Below are 16,382 nucleotides of genomic sequence, written 5' to 3' on the forward strand. Positions count from 1 at the left end.
TTGACTGCCTGCAGTACTGCCTCGCCGTGACCTGACTCCATGAGTGAGGCATTACTTGGTGGCAGAGGAGGGGATGGTGTTGCCGCCCCTCCTGTGGTCATGAGTGGGAGGGGAAGCGGAAAAAGCGACATGAAGAAAGGTTTGACTCTGGTATTTATTGCTATGTTTTGTAACGTGGTATAATTATTGCAGTAAACTTTAAAGTTACCATCTGCCAGTGTCTGTTTTTTCCCCTTCCTGCGAAAAGAGTTGCTTAAAAAAAAAGATGAATTTCAAGACACCTCAGGAACTAAATGTCAAATAAAAATTTTGTTTATATTCTTCGACCCCACTTTTTGATAACTCTTAAATTAATTGGGGGTGTTTCTTCCACCTTTTTCCTTTGATTTCCTCTAGGTCAGCCTTTGTGACACGTCAAAAAGGAATAGAAAGAGAAAAGAAAGGAGAAGAACGAATCCTTACAAGTCTATCGGTAACTATACACACACACACACACACACACACACACACACACCATGTAAACAACAGCAGCAAGTGACGTAATGGTAAGGTATTGTCGTCGCAAGTGAGAACCATCGTCTACCACTTTCACTCATCACGCACGCTCCTCCCTTCCTCCCTCGCCAAGCTCCGCCCGCCTCGCCTGGCCACCATGTAGCCAAGGTCCTCGCCGCATATCTCTCCGCCTCATGGATCAGGAAATATTGGCGTAAAACCCTGAGAGAGAGAGAGAGAGAGAGTGTGTGTGTGTGTGTGTGTGTGTCTTTGTCTTCACGTGTTGTTTTATTGGCTTAAATACTCCTTCAATGTCGTCGGTAGAGCAGAATTACGTTTTAAACCCACTCAAGTCGAAAACTTCTTATGTGAAGGAAAGAAAAATCCTCACATTTGTATTGTTGTGTGTAGGTGTGACACTTAAGTCTGATGTGAAAGAAATGGTGTACGCCAACTTTTTTTGGGATCGTTTTGCCGTAATGACAAGCGTTGTGCGTGTAAATGTATTAGTACCTCGTAACCTTGCTGTCCTCCCCTTATATCGTCTATCCACGCAGGCACAATAAATGATGAAATAAGCAAATAAAGGACAATCGAACACTCAGTCAGGAAGCAAAGATAAGATTTTTAAAACGTACAAAAAGATAAGATTAAATAAAGGGCTCTGTTTTCCTCCTGGCATTATCTAACACTCGTTTTTATTTAAGTTGATGCTAGGTGTACCTTTCAAAACTACATTACATCTGTTATTCATGGGTTATAACGTACAGTACCTCTTCATTCAAACTTGCAGCCTTTCATATTATGCCACTTCACTTAAACACCAGTACTTTTATCTTAAAAGTGATTCATCTTCCTCCAACCATTACCCCTCCACTCCCAAGCCTTATCTGTCATCTACCACCTGTCCCAATCCCTACCTGTCACTCATCACCTGTTACCTGCCTACTGTGACTTTCTTTGACGTACTGCTATGCTTACTCCACCATTGAGAACACAAATAAAACACCCAAGAATTAACATTATCTCTCATCCACCACCTGTCCCAATCCCTACCTGTCATTCATCACCTGTTGCCTGCCTACTGTGACTTCCTTTGAGGCACTGCTATGCTTACCCCTAAAACTCCACCATTGAGAACACAGATATAATAAACACCCAAGAATTAACCTTATCTGTCGTCCACCACCTATTCCAATCCCTACCTGTCACCCATCACCTGTTACCTGCCTACTGTGACTTCCTTTGACGCAGTGCTATGCTTACCCCTAAACTCCACCATTGAGAACACAAGTATAATAAACACCCTGGAATTCTAACTTAGTATTAAGTTTAGCAATTCTAGAAAAAAAATAATAAGAAACGTGCTTTGATCCACACGCCATGTTTCACTACCTCCTCGTGACTGCCTTATCGGAAACACTCAATAAAAGTGATTAATGGTGTCTGTGGTCTTTGAAAATAGTCGTTATGAGGGAATAAATAATACCAAAGCAGTGACCCACGATAGTTTCTCATCCTGCCTCTGTCTCTGTCCTTGCTGTCCATCCCGCGTGTCACCAGGCAGCTGGGCTCATTTTACCGCTCCCTCACCAGCCTGGGAGCAAGTGTGGTACATGGATGAGGGTGGTGTGTGTGTGTGTGTGTGTGTGTGTGTGTGTGTGTGTGTGTGTGTGTGCAAGAGGTGACGTGGCATGTGGGAACTTCTTGGGTACACGTGTGGTGGGTGAGAGAGAGAGAGAGAGAGAGAGAGAGAGAGAGAGTTTTACGTATATTGATGTGGATTGATTGTTTGATGAATTGATGTATTGGTTGACTGAAATTTTCTCGTGAAGGCTTCCCGAGACACACCACTCCTGCATGATATTACAAAGTAGCGTTGGTGTTCGATGTAAAATGTAGGGAAATATGAAGTAATAGATATAACGGCTTCCTCCATACCTACACTATCCTTAAGTAAATTACTTTATCCTAAAACAAGGGACGGGGTATAGTAAAGGCAAAGTCTACACCAACCATTCCCTTCTATGTGATGATTTACTTAGCCTCCAATATAAAAGACTTAGGTTAGTAATAAAAGAATCTTCACCATTTCTCTATACACCTGATAAATAACGCCAGCCTGTGTATAGTGAGAGGCATGTGAAGGATAAAAAGAGGCGAAGGACACACCCCACCCACTTTGCTTTCGTATGCGACAATCTACAGGTATTGCATGGGAAGAAAGAAATAAAACAAAAAATGGGAGTTTCATAGATTCCTTTTCTATCTTATCCCTCGTATGTGACAAACTTAACAATGCGGTACTCTCACACTTAAATCCCTTCAGTACCAGGACACGTTTTCATATCTATTCTGCTTACTATTTTGTATTATTGTACAGCTTCAGAAACTCCTGTGGGGATTAAAATGGTGAAGACTGTGGGCATTAATCTTCTGACCTCCATAGACCCTTCCTAATGTAAATACAACCGTCTAAATCGCATCCAAAACTCAAGGTAAAAATGCGTCCCAGTACTGAAGGGGTTTAAAGGGGTTACAGTGAAAAGGGAAAGGCACTTCCCCATCCATATGTTACCTTGATAAACTACAAGTACTCATATATTAAAGAGATTAGCAAAGATGAACGGATTCCCCTACGTACCTTTCCCCCTTGGATTAGGAAGGTAGAGGATAAACATACTACAGTGTTTAGAATCACTTATCAGCGATTTATTCAGGATTACTCATTTAGTTTTGTTTATTAATCTTTATAATATTGTGGTGAATGTACTCGTTTAAGTGTGAATCATTTTAAAGTATGTCCCTTGATATTTAGGTGGCAGAGTGTGTGTTTATCTGGGTATCATCACTGCACTTATCTATTTTATGATGTCCGTGTGTGTTAGATGGAGCTGGGAGGGTGGGTTGGCTGGTGGGCAGGTCGGTGTTGGCTATTGCGTGTCCTTAAAAGCAGAGTAAAGGAACTAGTTTTTTCCTACTGTCTTGTCCAGATCAAACTGCTTACTCATGTATCTACAGTCAGCCTTATATATTTTTTTTCTCTCTCTTTGCGTGGTATTATGCTTGTATAGTTTGTTATGTATACCGTGCAGCGACTTCTTTCCAAATACCATGGTAAGATTTGCTAGATATGAATGATTTACGGATTCGCACTAAATAAACAAGTGTTGCATCAGAATCAACATGAAATGAGAAGAAGGTTGCAGCAGCTGGTGTGAGTGCTGAGTTGTGGACGTGACATGAATTAGAATAAGATTGATCATGTTCATTAGCATTTCTCATAACGAAAATCTATTCACTCTCCATACATTTCATTAAAAAAAAAAAACTTCACTTCCCTCACTTTGTCTTAAGAAGCTGCACCTTTCTTGTTTTTCTTTTCTCTTTTTTTTTTTTTCGTTGCCCTTGATCAAAGCGTCTCATGCATAATAATAGTAATAATAATACAAAAAGAATTCAGATACAGTCAGTGTCAGGACCGCATTCTTATACGTTTCAGCGATAGGTACGTGTGCCTCCTCTAGATTGAACTGGCTATATTTGAATCCACTGTAGTTTTGAAGGCTGTTTCTTCCAGATTCTAGTCGTGTTTTTAGCTAATAGGAATTCTGCTCCGTCAGTAAAACAAATAGATGAATAAATAATGAAAATAGATAAATGAATAGAAAAAAAAATCGTGAGAACTCCACTAATAATTTATGTGACCTTGAAAAAAAAAGTGAAAGGAGGGAAAAAAAAACGTACGAGAGCCGAGAAAGTTGAAGACACCGGATTACTTGGATGTTGTAATGCTTCTATTTAATACTGACATCCGAAGGGCTTCATAATCTCTCTCTCTCTCTCTCTCTCTCTCTCTCTCTCTCTCTCTCTCTCTCTCTCTCTCTCTCTCTCATACACGTTACATGACATCAAATTGGCTGGCAGATGTGCTGAGGCGTAATATGTGTGTGTGTGTGTGTGTGTGTGTGTGTGTGTGTGTGAGGTGAGTTTAAATGAACTCTCTCTCTCTCTCTCTCTCTCTGTGCGCTGTGCAGGGGGGGAAGGGTATATCTCTGGTGGAAACTGGTTTGGGCCTGTGCGGTGTGGCCTGGCAGGAAAGACTAACCTCCCTGCAAGTCTTCGTATATGTCTTACCCCGGCGCCATGCCCTCCGCCTGTCCCTGTCTGTCTCTGTCTTTGTCTGTTTATCTGTCTGCCTGTCTGTGTATCTGTCTATACGGTTGCCTCTGTCATTTTGTCTGTGTGGTTTTGCCGCTGTCACACTCCCTCTGCATACTGAATACATCTATTGGACTGTACTTATTTGGGCATAACACTGATGTTTTTGTTGTTACTGTTGGTGTTGTTGTTGTTGTTATTATTATTATTATTATTATTATTATTATTATTATTATTATTATTGTTATTACGTACTCTATTATTGTTATTATTATTATTGTAATTGTTATTATTTTTATTGTTATTATTATTATTATTATTATAGTTGTTTTTATTTGTTTAAAAGCATCATATATAGAATTTATACGTTAAAGTAAAAAAGGAAATGCCAATCTCGTGTGTGTGTGTGTGTGTGTGTGTGTGTGTGTGTGTGTATGTATGTGTCTAGGTTGTTCCACATATGAGGTGCTCTACTTTATATAATCTTCTTGCATGTTACTGTATTATCATTATTATTTGTTATCTAGTTGTTTATTTATTCATAGGTTATTTGTAGCATGCAGTGTTTTATGTTTAGTTGGGATCTTTGCAGAGGTGAATGATATCATCATCGTCGTCATCATTATCAGTATCACCATCACCACCACCAACACCATTATTAATATCCTCCTCCTCCTCCTCGCTATCATCATCATCATCACCACCACGCTCTCTATTCACCGAAGCACCAAGTTAAAAATCTCACATAAATCAACACAGACGACAGACTCACATCCGGGCAGTGTTGGGCGGGGCGGAGCGGAGCGGAGCGGGCGGCTGAGTAATCCCTGACACATCTCATGGTGGCCACACACACACACACACACACACACACACACACACACACATGGCCTGCTTTATTGGTCACCTGAGGTACGAGGGCGTCACGGATCTTCAAGGGGAACTGCTGGCAGAAATGAAGGACTCGCGCCGGTACGAACTGTAACTGACCATCCAACATTGAGCGTTTCTTTACCACGTGAGAGAGAGAGAGAGAGAGAGAGAGAGAGAGAGAGATGTATACTCTTATCCTTTCTCCGCGTCTGAGGAAACTATTGAGCATTAACCCTTTCGCTATTGTAGTTATTATTAGTGGTACATTTTTCCACTTCTAGAGGTCTGCAGGTAAAATAATGATAAGAAGGAATTATTACACAGAAAAGAAGACAGTAGAGAGTTAATCGTGGTCATCCTTGCAAGCATCCAGAGCGGTATAAGGAAGTTTTTTCTATATATATATTTTTTTTTTTTATGTAGAAGACAGGGCCAGCCAAGGGCAATAAAATACATAAAAAAAGTCCAATTGAATGCTGGTTCCCTAACAGATAAGTAGAGGGTTAGCTAAAATTAGGAAGCAAATGTCTTGATGCTTCCCTCTTAAAAGAAGTCAAGTCTTAGGAAGGTCATAGGAACACGTGAGAAAAGGATACAGAAGAGGCGATCAGTTCTATGTTTACGGTGCTACATAATGATTTAAGAGAATGTAGTGAAATAATGAAAAAAATGTCCCAAGAAGGATTTAGTTAAGCAGAGGAGAATGCAGTAAAACAAAAAAAAAAAAAAATGTCTCAAGAAATATTCAGGTGAGTAGAAAAAAAAAATAAGAGTAATAGTGAAAGCGATTATTTTCTTCATAATGCAAAGCACTGTACAAAAATAGTACATGCCAAATCCCCTTCCTCCTCACACACACACACACATACACACACACACTGACACACTGAATAAAAAGCAAAATCTTGTCTTTCCGAAGCTATTTAACTACGTATTTAAGAAAGATGCCTTAACCCCTTCAACACCACGACGCGTTTCTTTATTCATTCTACTTACTAATTTGATCATTTCATGCAGCTTTAGAAACTCATGTGGGGTATTAAAATAGTGAAGACTGTGGCTATTATTCTTCTGACCTTCATAGACCGTTCCTCATGTCAATAAAATTATCTAATCTTATACACGTGTCAAGGTAAAAATGTGTCCCAGTACTGAAGGGGTTAAAAAGCTGTAGGTAGTGATTGAAATGATTGTTCAGTACGAAAAGAAAGCTCCTCTAAAAAATCTGTCTACGCATCTCTGTTACCATTGAAAATATTGATAACCATAAGATAACAATGCAATAAGAAAAATACGAGTCGAATATACCTTAGGCTCTGTGTGTGTGTGTGTGTGTGTAGCCTGGTTTGGATATTTGGGGACATTAAGTAATCAGTGACCTATTTACCAATGGAGCAACAAATGTTTGTGTGTGTGGGTGGGTTATTTATGTATATTCATCTAGCTAGCACATACACGAAGTAATCCAGGTTGTGTATAGGAAAGGTCTCAATAATTCATTCGATGCGTGTATTGCTCATGTGTGACTTGTGATGATTATGATACTGGAGCGACACAAACACACACACACACACACACACACACACACACACACACACACACACACACACACACACACACACACACACACACATTTTGCTAGTAGAGGAATTTAGATCAGAATGAATATGGTGTCATTAGAAGAAGTGCCTACAACAGAGTTTGCAAGGTATATACAATAGTGCATTAAAAAGAGAGAGAGAGAGAGAGAGAGAAACTTGAAGTAAACACATTTGAAGAAAAAGAAAATAAATGGTAAAAAAGTAGAAAAAAAAATAATAAACTCACACACACACACACACACACACACACACACACACACACACACACTTGGAGCCAGAGTATGAAAGTCGTGTACTGACTCGGCTGGGATGCACATACACAGCAGCGGGGATTGCATCACTCACCCTGGTGCTAAGGTAGGGCGTTACAACATGCGTGGCAGTACGTTTATTATCATATCGACTGTCCGTTGGGTACTGTTTTATTTTATCAATTGGCAGATAGTAGTAAGTACGGCATAGGTTATCGCTCCTTGTAACGTAGATAAGGAGAAAAGATCATAGGTTAGGGCACAGGGCAGAAGTCATATTTTGAGCTATAAATAATCGTAGAAGAAAGGAACAGATAATGGATAGCTGAGGGTACGAGTACGCTGAAGAAAAGGAAAAGGAAGCAGAAAACGAGATGCGATATAGAGAATTGTGTTTTGCTTGGGAGTTGCGAACCGTACAGTAAAAGTAATACGTAAGTTCTGAAACGCTGGAAGAAAATATAGATAGATAATATAAATAAATGAAGAAAAAAGAAATAGCAAAAACAATAGAATAAGTTGCGAATCATACAGTAAAACTAATATATAAACAATAGATAATGAAAAAAAATCAAAGAAAAAAAAATCTAACCATAAAATAAGCTACATAAATAAATAAATAAATAAAAGAAAGAAAGACTGGTTTACCTTGAAACATAACACACTCAACAAGAGAAGACTCATTCGTAATAGTGACCCCCTAAGAAAGAGACACAAGGAGGAACAGTACAATTGTTTTGTTTGGATACGGCGCTGGTGTCTGAATTCTGGAGTAGCCGTGTGGCGAGGGTAGTGGCAGAGTGAGTGGCTGGGTGTGTGCGAGAGGCCTTAGTCATGCTGTAAATCTAAAGAGATTGGTGACAATGATGATGACAAGCAGATATAGAAAGTGTTGTTATTATTATTATTATTATTATTATTATTATTATTGTTATCATTGTTATTGTTATTATTATTATGTGTTTTTTTCCTTGCTTTTGGTAATATATACGTATTTATCTCCTCCTTCTCCTCTTCCTTCTTCTTCTTCTTCTTCTTCTTCTTCTTCTTCTTCTTCTTCTTCTTCTTCTTCTTCTTCTTCTTCTTCTTCCTCCTCCTCCTCCTCCTCCTCCTCCTCCTCCTCCTCCTCCTCCTCCTCCTCCTCCTCCTCCTCATCATCATCATCATCATCATCATCATCATGATACTATTTCTTTTACAACTATTACTACTACTACTACTATTTTTCATTAATTATCAAAGAACTCTCTCTCTCTCTCTCTCTCTCTCTCTCTCTCTCTCTCTCTCTCTCTCTCTCTCTCTCTCTCTCTGGTACCACAAAAAAGTACTTCCTTTAGCCCATAAATTCCCGTGGAAAGCCCACATGGTATAAAAAAAAATAAAAAAAAACGTTTACCATTGAAAAACTTAACTCCTTAGTATTTAAATAAAATCAATCAATAAGTGTTACAAATAAATCAGAACATTAATAGGTAAGAAAGGAATAGATTAAGTAAAAAAAAAGAAAGAAAAGAAAACTGGTTTGACTTGAACTTGGCAGAACACACACAGGATTAACCTCTCTCGCATGTGCCCCAACTGGAAGGGTATACCTAACCATATAAGCGTCCCCTCAGTCAGTCACATGGCCTCTGATCTGACGGTCTCCTCGCAGGACTTGACAACTGGTGGACTCTTGAAACCAAACCGGAGGACGTGAGAGTGGTCATGAACGGAATGGAGAAAGTGATTGTGGGTAGTTCCTTCTAAACGTGACTGTACTATCACACACACACACACACACACACACACACACACACACACACACACTGTAGATAACATTGCTAGCCAGTGAAGTAAGTCTGAGATCCCATGCAGGTTCGCTTCCCTGTCAAGTACGTAGGTAAGGTAGGTAACGTTCAACTTTGTCTCTTCGTTCTCCCTTTCCTCGGCAGCCACGCGGGAAGCCTTAATGACAACACTCCTGGATGATTGCACCGACCTTGCACCACTCCACGTTATCTGATAAATGGGTGGAGTGCGGGGGCGGTAGTTGTCTCTGGCCTCCTTACCCTACCCAGCTAATCGTGGCCGATACATTGAGGCCTTGACAGCGGCCGTTCACCATCACGGCTTTTCCTGTCCTTGGTGTCTTGACTGTATGTAAGATGCGTGCGTATAATCGCCACCTATCAATGGTTCCCGCTGCTGTTTACGTGTCCAACTCTGGGCCAGATTCTCAAACTTGTGTGTATTTTCTCGATTTGTAACAGGTTCTAGTATAAGTTATTTAGGGTTTGTAAGACGTTTTTTGTGATTTTTGTTGGCAGTTTCACGTAATTCTGCTTTATATTTCACTGGTGTTCACGTGTATGAATCTTTGGGGGACGGGGAAGATTCTCAAACGTGTACGTAAGTCGTATCTCGGGTTTCAACAGATTCCAGTGCTTAAGTTTTTGTTTTGAAGGTCGTCTTCATAATTCTGTTGGTGATTTAGCTAAATTCTCCATCACACTCCAACGTTTCCCGCTGGCATTTGTGTTTAGGTCTTATGACGGGATTCTTTAACGCGTTTGCTTTACTTATTGTCCGGGATGTCACTGAGAGTTTAAAGGTTAACGAGGATTTTACATTGCATATCGATGACTCTCGCTGGTGTTTACGTACTTAGTTTTTGATCTCAGATTCTCAAGCTTGTGCAAGTCTTATCTTGTCTTTCAACAAGTTTAGGTGCAAAGTGTTAAGGATTTGAACGTTATTTCATGTCTCTATTGATACTTAAAGGCGGGTTTTATAACCCATGCATGATATTCGAATGCTTTCCGCAGGCTTTAGTGTGTTTAAGTCTTGGGAACAATTTCTTAATGTGTGTGAGTCATCTCAATTTGTAGCAGATGCACAGTTTGATTCTGTTGGTAATTCAACGATGATTCCGCATTACACATCAATGTTTCCCGGTGGTGTTTGTGTTAACTCTCGTGACAAGATTCTCTAAGGTGTGTGTCTTATCTCGACTTTAAACAAGCTCTTGTGCAAGTTATTTACGTTTTGAAGGTTTTTTTTTTTTCTATTAATTATACATGGGTTAACAAAATTTTCCATCACACCTTATTGCTTCCCGCTGCTATTTATGCTTAGTTCTCGTGACCAGATATATGTGTAAACGTTTTTGCGTTTTTATTTATCTTCAGATATTTTATTAGTAGTCTAACGAGTGTTCTGCTTGACGCGTCTGTGCCTCTTGCTGCTGACGTGTTGGGTTCATGGCACCAGATTCTCCTCCGACTGATAATCTCTGCCCTTTGAGAACCGTCGTGATGAGACTCCAGTGGATTTCAAAATACGGGATCTTATACCAGTGTGCTGTGTGTCCGAAGAATTGTGACATACATTTACATATTTATACGTGATGCAGGAGCCCTTTGTGTACTGTACGTGTGACGAATAACGTAGATTTTTGTTATTTGTCTCTTTATATCTGACATGTTGTGTCCGAAAAAAACAATGAAATTTTCTGTTTATAAAAGGTTACCAAATTCACTTTTAATCTTAAATTCAGATTTCCATCAGTTCTCTCTCTCTCTCTCTCTCTCTCTCTCTCTCTCTCTCTCTCTCTCTCTCTCTCTCTCTCTCTCTCCTCACAAATTTCAATGAACAATCACTTTTAAGAGTTTCTGAATGAAGCCTCCGTGCTACGGCCACGGTTTCCTGCTTCATCGTGTCCTGCTACAGCATTTATGACGACACGAAGTAGGAAACACGAGACGCCGGACGACAATCCGCCAATGAAACGGTCGCCGGTTTCCTACGACAGAAAGACAACCGTTGAGAGTTTATAATGAGTAGACTCTATAAGATAATAGTTCCTTCATATTATGCCTTATTTAATGCATATTATCAATATATGATAATGTTGTTAAAGCTTTATCATATGTTCATTAAAGCGGGTATCACACGGGCACTTTTTTCCTGGGATATCGTGTCATGCGACACCATTCTCGACGAAATGTCGCAGAAGAAGGGAAATTTTGCTCGATGCGGCCACCACGGAAGCTATCGAAAACTCTCGCGGATTTTCTGCGATTAGGAGAAAGTCGTTGAAAGTCTGTAGTGAATATACTATATTGAATATAATACTGTAGTATATTATCTTTTAATTGATGTGATTGTGATTTTTTTTTTCCTTCATCTTATATAGCATATATACCGAATTTAACTGTTAAATATGAACATGGAACATTGATTTGATTTCGAGGTTTGTTTACATTCTGCTTTCGCCCATCACGGGAGTATCGCCTCGAGTCAAACCAAGAGATCATCGGCTGCTGCGTTATCACCCATTATGACTCCACCTACATTGGGAAGACAGGTAAAACACACACTGATTGACTTGATTCTGGACCAGCCACCACAGTGGAACGCCTCGCATTCCAAGTGTACTTTCTCATCTTCTGGACAGCAACCTGCTATACTGACTCCTTTCTTCTAGCTAACAATTTTCGTGTCCACATCTTCCTTCTCTGCTGCCTCACTCATTCTTCTTCTTGCAAAGCAAATACACAGACTCCTGCTGCTAAAGTAGCTCGGTTAATGGCATCCGTGTTTGGTGATTTCCCTTCTTCTGCTGTGTTTGTTTTGTCGAAATTGTTGTCCCGCCGCTGCGCGTGGCGTTGTTGATGTATTTCTTGAGATTTCACTTCCTGCGACGTCTTGCCGAACATGCTGTCACATGGCGCAATTTCTCAGGAAAAAAGCGACCGTGTGTTACGGGCGTTAAGTGTACTGAGTTCATAAATTTGATATGGGCATTAAACTTTTATAAGATTTCGTAGTAAGTTTGTGGTTTGTGACCTGTGGCAGTGAAGTTCTCAGTTTGCGAAATGATAGACAATGATATGCTTCACTAGCCTCTGAAAATCAATGAGGTTGGTGTTTATTAAGCCTCATCCCCGCATGTATATGCTTTCCATCTTGTGGACAACTAGAGCAACGCTACCTTCTGATTCTTTGTTCTCTTGCTAACCATTCTCGTGTCCATCCTCCTATCATCCTTTCGTTGTGTTTTTGTTTTTTTCTTTTCTTTCCCTCTTACATAGCAGTATGGAACACATCAGGCGCTAAAGCGTGGTTCTCCTTGCCCATCGTGCTTTTGTTCCTGTTGGGGATTTGACAGGGGGCGCCGACAGTCGTCAGCTTGGTTGTTGTCGAGCAGCAGGTGCCGTGTATATATTTTCATAGACATTTCGTTAAGCATCCTATCAAAGGACACGATATTGCACGAAAAATTTTAAAGAATATTAATGTGATATCACAGTTGTTCAATACGGTAAAAGTCAGTTGTTTGTGCGAGGATTGAGGGCGGTGGTGATCGTGATGGTGGTTGTGGTGCTTTTTTGTTTCGGGCACAGAAAGCACGTGGTGATAAAGACACTACAAAGTAACACGAAGGATGAGCAAACGGCTGATACATGTTATCCTTTATGAGTGTGTATATCATAACTATCAAGATCATACTGTCATGGACCATAGAATCCATAGATACAAGCAAGCGCTGTAAGGAAGTAGCGTGGAGGGCGGGGCATATCAGCAGGGGCAAGAGTGGGTTCAGGAGTTCGAGTGGTGGTGACGTATGAGTGACCTTGATTACAATGCTAAGTGGACGAGATAAAGGTGCTTGTCCCGTCCTACCGTACGCTGTTCTGCCCTACCCTGTCCAGACGCATACCCCTTGCTAGCTGCGTCACCTTGTAGCCTTGGGAGGAGACTCCATTGGTCTTTTTTTCTTCCCCACTGCAATGGTGCTTTCTCACGGTGATCAGCTTACAGACAGGCGCGCCCGCGCACACACACACACACACACACACACACACACCACGTAGGATAGAGGTTAGCACGCTCGGCACACAACCGAGAGGGCCCGGGTTCGAGTCTCTGGAATCGGTGAGGCAAATGGGCAAGCCTCTTAATGTGTACTCCACCCATGTTCACCTAACAGTACATAGGTACGGTATGTAACTCGAGGGGTTGTGGCCTCGCTTTCCCGGTGTGTGTGGTGTGTGATGTGGTCTCAGTCCTACCCGAAGATCGGTCACTACGAGCTCTGAGCTCTTTCCGTAGGTGGAAGGCTGGCTGGGTAACCAGCAGACGACCGTGGTGAATAAAACACACACACACACACACACACACACACACACACACACACACACACACACACACACACACACACACCATATGGTCTTATGGAGCAGTGTGACAACAATGTTAAGTATTCCAAGTACACACTCATAAGATTTTCCAGCCATGCAGCACCACCATCACCATCACCATCACCATCACCACCACCACCACCACCACCACCACCACCACCACCACCACGTCATTATCATCTGTCATCCCTCCTGCCATAGCCACTTTGAGAAGAAAAGAGTGTGTGTATGTGGAACGTGTGTATGTGTGTGTGCGTTTATATAAATATCATCAGAAGGGTGTGTTGAACCTCACAACTAACGTCATACTTCGAAGGCCGTGAGACACACTCGGGACACACACACTCTCTCTCTCTCTCTCTCTCTCTCTCTCTCTCTCTCTCTCTCTCTCTCATCTGTGGAGGTATGGATTAAGGGCAGGGGAGGGTGACGGGATGAAGGGAGAAGGGAGGGGACAAAAAATGTGTCTTATCTTCACTTGCCCCCATCCATCTGTTCAATTTATCCATGTCATGCTTGCTTTCATTCTCTCTCTCTCTCTCTCTCTCTCTCTCTCTCTCTCTCTCTCTCTCTCTCTCTCTCTCTCTCTCTCTCTCTCTCACACACACACACACACACACACACACACACACACACACACACACACACTTTACGCTCAAAGATAACTGTAAAGGCCAAAGGCAACATGATAAGTCTCTCTCTCTCTCTCTCTCTCTCTCTCTCTCTCTCTCTCTCTCTCTCTCTCTCTCTCAGCAGAAAATGGATGTTAGTTCTCGTTTTCTTTCCGTTTTCTTACCTATCCGTCAGTATATTAAGTGAACCAAACGGAGAGAATCGGTATGTTGATGTGCCGACGTCTTGATGTGCGCTGCCTCACGTGTGCTGGCGATGAAGGTCAAGGGGAAAAATGAGGGAGAGATAGAACAGAGATATAAGGTCACATGTATGATAAGTCTGAGTTGCAGTAGGTCTCTCATTGTCTCTGTCTCTGTCTCTGTCTCAGTACTAGTCGGCTTATCTTGGCGAGGGGCGTGGATGAAAGGAGATGCGGCGTTGCGGGTGTTTGTTTAGGAGTGATCGAGTAGAGAAGGTGGAGAGGTGAGGTTTTGATCAGCTTAACAGAGGTAGCTTAGGTCAGCTGGCGATGGGGCGGAGTGTGGTGTAGGCTAAGCAGATTTGTTGTTACAGGTGCGGTGATGGAGGTATGTGGGACGTAACCGTGCGCTCTAACACATTCTCGTCACACACACACACACACACACACACACACACACACACACACACACACACACACACACACACACACACACACACACAGACAAAGAACTTTAAGTAGATAAAATCAGATGATGATGTGTTGAAATGTATTATTATTATTATTATTATTATTATTATTATTATTATTATTATTATTATTATTATTATTATTTTATGGGCAGTGAGGTAGGTCAGTGGAGTGTGTTATCAGGGCAAACATTGAGTGCAGATTAGATGTACATGTGTTTCAAAAGAAGTCTTCACTTGATGTTGAAAGACAGATCATTAAGAGCTTGAATTGATCATGTGCAAATGTTAACAGATAAACACACACACACACACACACACACACACACACACACACACACACACACACACACACTTTTTAGAATCTAGATGAGGGTTGGAATTTCCGTCTGCATTCTACTCCAGGAATTGTTGTGTAGTCTTCCTCACCTTCAACGCGCTGCTAGGATTGTTCTCCTGGCTTGCTGAGTGTTACGCACCAGCCTTGGGAATGTCCGCTTTCTTCACCATGACGCGTTTGCATATTCATTCTGCTTACTATTTTGTGATTTCATGCAGCTTCAAAAACTTATATGAGGGAGATTGAAATGGTGAAAACTGTGACCATTAATCTTTTCACCTCCATAGATCCTTCCTAATTTCAATGAAATGGTCTAATCGTACACAGATCTCAAGGTAAAAATGTGTCCCAGTATTGAGTGTGTTAAGTTTGAGGACACATCATGTTATCCTTTCCCCACTAGGAATAATGAAAACGCCACTGCATGACCAAATTACTTCCTCCAGGTTCGTTAAGATTAGTTGAGACTGAGAAAACAGTATGTGGTTACTATCAAGAGACCAGAAACCCTCAGCCCGGTATATATAGTCTGCTACTGTGTGGGTGAAGGAAGGTTGAGCTGGGTGTCGAGTGAAGCAGAAGGCATATATATAACTGGACTGAATCGGGGAAAAAATCAGTTGGAAGTGATCAATTATCATCCCTTTATCTTCCCTTCTTATATTGTTTAAGGAAGAAAGACCTGTCACTCTTTATTCTGTATCTTAATGTTTTATTCAGTTCAAGCTAGTATGTATACGGAATATGACGTCAAGCTGACATTGAAACGTTTGACAATATGAATAATTCACCCTGTTGCCTTGAGTGATATTATATCTATAGAAGACATCGGGTAAAGAGGCGCGGTAGAGGTGCAATAAAGGATTATAAGCTTTAAGGTAATACTGTGACAGAGAGAGAGAGAGAGAGAGAGAGAGAGAGAGAATTATGACTGTAGGGAAGCCATATTGGTGAGGTTGAGGAACAAGAAGGGAAACCTAAAGGGGACTATGGGAGAAGTGGGTGAGGGATTCCGGGGTGTGAGTTTAGGTGTACTTCCTTAGGTAGGTGAGTGCCACAGAGGCTCAGATGGGACAACTCTAGGTAAGAAAGACGTGTAGGTGGAGATAGGAAAGAGATGACAGTATAGGTCGAGGGAGCTGATGAAAGACGCTGTCACACTAACTCACTTTCCGCCTTCCCCCACCACCCA

The 16,382-nt window shown here is 41.2% G+C and overlaps 1 protein-coding gene across 4 annotated transcripts in view; it reads left to right on the forward strand.

Annotated features, from left to right (window-relative positions):
• Positions 1-16,382, forward strand: part of LOC123505683 — a 64,034-nt gene that overhangs the window by 3,255 nt on the left and 44,397 nt on the right. Inside the window, exons 2-3 of one of the 4 annotated variants that reach the window (XR_006675232.1) lie at positions 1-150; positions 397-8,336. The exon at positions 1-150 is cut by the window's left edge and continues 29 nt beyond it. The exons of 1 other annotated variant lie outside the window; for it this stretch is intronic. The gene's annotated coding sequence lies outside the window, so the exon portion shown is untranslated. Of the gene's footprint in view, positions 213-396; positions 8,337-16,382 lie in introns of those variants that run through there. 2 more of the 4 variants (XR_006675233.1, XR_006675231.1) reach the window with 2 other exon arrangements.

The sequence above is a fragment of the Portunus trituberculatus genome, chromosome 18 (genome assembly GCF_017591435.1).
Source record: "Portunus trituberculatus isolate SZX2019 chromosome 18, ASM1759143v1, whole genome shotgun sequence".
Taxonomy (NCBI): domain Eukaryota; kingdom Metazoa; phylum Arthropoda; class Malacostraca; order Decapoda; family Portunidae; genus Portunus; species Portunus trituberculatus.